We start from the raw sequence: 3,982 nt of genomic DNA, 5'->3' as shown, positions 1-3,982 counted from the left end.
ATCAGGCCACATGCATTACACTAAATAGCTCAGTATTATTAGGATCTGTGTGCATACCAAAACTTCTTAAGATTCTGTGTAGAGCAGAAATTTTGAAACGACCCAGAATAATGCAGTAAGAAATAAAATACAGGAACTATAAAAACTAATTAATGCAGGTGGTCTATGCATCATAAATCAGGAATCCTACAATTACAATACTATAAACATATGTCTACTGCATTCCAAGTGCTCTTATATTACATCCTTATTTTTAATAAGGAAATCCATCATCCTAACACATGTCTCATGCTTGATTTTACTCTAGCAAATCATGAGGTGATAAGCGTTCCAGCTCTATGTACATACTCCGGTATCCAGGAAGTGACTACTTCCATGTTAGAAAAATCATGTAAAGACATGGGTTTGACACAGTTTATAATCACTTGGTCCTCCCATACTTTACATGCCACAGTTTGACAACAAAGAAAGATTGAAAAGCATGTATACATGCATCCACAGATGCTTTCACTTCAGCACGACTACAGTATAAAAAAGGTTGAATATCACCTTCGGCCTATCCATCAGTTTGGATATTTATCAACTTCAGCAAGACTACTTATTCATTAGAAATGGATCTCTTGAATATCACCTTCGGCTTATCCATCAGTTTGGAGATTTATCACCTTCAGCAAGACTACTTATTCATTAGCAATGGACCTCGTACCTTTATTGTCAATCTACATTTTCGAAGTATATTTAAATGAAAACATGAGGGCTCTATAAAAGGCTCCCACATAACCTACACACATATGTGGAATCCCTCAGAACTAATCGGCTGGCATAAAGCTGGTGAAATCAATAAGACAATAGAACAATAATTAAATGCTTAGTTTTAAGTTTTACTTAAAGGCATAGAACTGAAAAGTAGTTATCCAACCAATTAGATAAAATACCTTGATTTGAGTATACCTGCACTTAAATCTTTCATTACCAATAGTTTTGTTGTTGGTCTGCACCATATAAACCCAAAGTAAGTTTTCCCTTTTACTTTTGTTTTTTCATGCAAATGTGTAACAGAGAGACGGTCTGAAAAGAGAGATAGTTCAAAGGAAAGAGAGGGCACGAAGAGGAAGGGGATTACCTATGAGTAGAGGTGAGGATGGAATGGCAGGGTTCCTCCTGTACTGGTTGGGCTGCTCCGGGACCTCACGGTGCACGTTGCCGCCGGCGTGCTGCTCCAGGACACACCTCATGTGCGCCGGGCGCGCGTGTTCCGAGCCGCCGGGCACGCCATCCTGAAACGCCTGTGGGGAGGCCGCGCCCATCTTACCAGGCTTCGCGCACCATGCGTATTGCCGTTGCCGCCGACGTCATCTGCTTGTGGTCGCTTTGTCCCCGATTCCTCACACATGCTACTATGCAGAGCAAGGTGGTTGCAGAGGCGGCGGCGGCGCTCACGACGCAGTGGAGACGAGCCCATCCACCTCCCTGGCTGGCATATATACACGATGTATAACGCATGAACCAGGAAAGACAAATACAAGGGATTGCTTAAATATATGCTGCCGCAGTACACCTATTTATCTAACTGAAATTAAGCCTACCACTTCCTGCTCTCTATTACTTCAGAATCATATGTACGAGAAAACATTGTTACCCGTTACTTTATACTGATAAACGGTATGCTCCAGGACAAGGACGCTCACCACGGCACACTGACAACTCCTTTCTCTTCTTGAATCAACATCTTGATTTTGAGATGCAACATATAACCAGGTTTTTATCTTACAACATAAGGGAATCCTTGCAATCTGCTATATACAAGTACTTTGTATGACGTGCCTGAGCTATCAATTTGCCGGTCCTTTTCTTCTTCAAACCAACATTGACAACACCAACTGATTTTCCAGCATGCAATTGCTTCCCCTCAACTTCTATTTCTTCCTGAAAAATAAAAGAAATAGTTTACAACATGTCAGATAACTAAAAAAGGGCAACCTGGTGCATGTAGCTCCCGCTTGCGCAGGGTCCAGGGAAGGGTCCGACCACTTTGGGTCTATAGTACGCAGCCTTTCCCTACATTTCTGTAAGAGGCTATTTCCAGGACTTGAACCCATGACCTCATGGTCACAAGGCAGCAGCTTTACCACTGCGCCAAGGCTCCCCTTCTACAACATGTCAGATAACTATTAAAATAAAATAAGAGTGAAAAGACACAAGTATGTTCTAAATTAATCAAGCCTTATGATAATATTCTAGCAAGAAGCTGGCCAAAGCTTTCCTTTGGGGGGCAAAAATTATAACCAAGCAACCTGAAAAGTACGTCCGAAATCTTTAGAGCAATATCTACACAACATGACAATAACTCTGATCCTAAACTAATTCTAGGAACCTCTTAGAGCAATATCTGGACAACATGACAACAATTCTGATCCTAAACTAATCTTGGCAACATTTTGTACCAAACAAGCTCCAATTTGTACTCAGAGCCATCAAAGGAAACAAAAACTGATAACACCTAGTCATGTAAATGCAGGGGCACTAAATTCAACCATCTTTTCTACTTAGTACACACTTGCATTCCTATAATATTAAAATGACTGGAAGGTAAGAAGTAGTGGTCCTTTTATCTTGCCAATTGAGATATTAGCATACCAACTTCCGGTGATGCTTCTCAAACACCAAATTCCTTATTACATATGCATCATGCCGCAATAAAATTAGATGATGGCAATCTTCACAAAATGCAGATGGTACCTGCCTAAACTTACACCATCGACCAGATGTAATTTTGATATCATGGTCAAAACTAAAAAACAAGCGAGGAGTGAGCCGCTGCCTAGCAAACTTACCACGGGGGACAGAGCATAACAACCCCTGCAAAACTATGAAAAAAGGTTCCAGTCAAACAAGAGAGGAAATCAAAAGGGGATAAAAAAGATCCTTCTTCTCTGCTAATCTGAGAGGTATAAACAGAGGGTAAAATGACTCACCGAACCTATCTCTCCCTGACTGGTCTGTCAAGACCTCGGTTGTAGCAAAGGTATTTGCTGCTGTTCCCCACGGACCACCGTGCAACCACAACAAGGCCATGAACATGAACTGGAAGATGGAAATCAGCTGCTGCTGCTCCGGACTGAATCGAACAGAAAAAGAAATCAGGGGTCCCATCCAATCTGATGTGATGTGAGAGAGGAGAGTAGTCAAGGAAAGGGAGAGCTCACCATTGGAACAGGGCGACCGAAGAGGTGGAGGATGGAGGCGGAGGAGGGGATCCGTGCCTGGGAGCCGTCACGCTGCCGCGTCCATGGAGACGGTACTGCTGCTGCTGCTGCAGATCGAGAAAGCAAAGAAATAAGGGGAAGGATGTGAGAGAGAGGAAAGAGAGGAGAGGTTAGGGAGAGCCCCGACATTCTACCCATACGAAGGCGCATCTCTGCTCTAGCGCGGGGAGAAGGAAGGAGGCCGGCGGCACAAGGAGGAGGGGAGCGCGCTGAGGCGTGTGAGGAGAGGGTGCGGCGGCGTGGGGGAGGATGGAGTGGGGAGGAGAAGGTTTGGCGGCTAGGGTTTTAAATTTTTCTTGTTCTCGAGGTCGAGCGTGGGGCGCGGGCGGAGGGGACCGGCGAATCCCTCAGGAACATGGGAAAGGCACACCCAGCCAATGAGTGCATGAGATGAGCCCACCAGTCATAGGCCAATGAAAATGACCGTGGGTGAAAATTGGATTTGACCATGAAGTGAATATCTGACGGCCCAAATGCGTCTGATGGCCGATCCGACGTCCAGAAGTGGACCAGATCGAAGGAGCTTCGTGGTGCCAAGTTGGCTAGCAACATTATATGTTAAAGTACCCTTATACAAGAGTCATGGTGATCTTCACCTTTCCTTTTTACACTTTTTCTTTTGGCAATCACTATGTGTTGGCGAGATTCAGGTGTATATATCCACTCGGATGTAGGTTATCATAAAATATTATTGTTGACATTACACTTGAGGTAAA

General features: G+C 43.9%; 1 long non-coding RNA gene across 10 annotated transcripts; it reads right to left on the bottom strand.

The window, feature by feature from the left end:
* Nucleotides 1-203: 203 nt before the first annotated feature.
* LOC119296183 lies at nt 204-3,578 on the bottom strand. 10 transcript variants are annotated; one of them, XR_005144989.1, is made up of 6 exons: nt 3,394-3,578; nt 3,207-3,313; nt 2,976-3,118; nt 1,124-2,867; nt 936-992; nt 204-781 (listed from the first exon to the last, which is right to left on the bottom strand). It is a non-coding gene; the product is annotated as an uncharacterized LOC119296183 (long non-coding RNA). The 10 variants fall into 10 exon arrangements; XR_005144995.1 differs by having other exon boundaries at nt 204-676; XR_005144990.1 differs by having other exon boundaries at nt 204-992; nt 1,124-1,474; nt 1,640-2,867.
* Between the last annotated feature and the right edge of the window lie 404 nt (nt 3,579-3,982).

This window comes from Triticum dicoccoides, chromosome 4B, assembly GCF_002162155.2.
Source record: "Triticum dicoccoides isolate Atlit2015 ecotype Zavitan chromosome 4B, WEW_v2.0, whole genome shotgun sequence".
Taxonomy (NCBI): Eukaryota; Viridiplantae; Streptophyta; class Magnoliopsida; order Poales; family Poaceae; genus Triticum; species Triticum dicoccoides.
The sequence above is the reverse complement of the archived record's forward strand: the minus strand, read 5'-3'. Positions and strand labels throughout refer to the sequence as shown.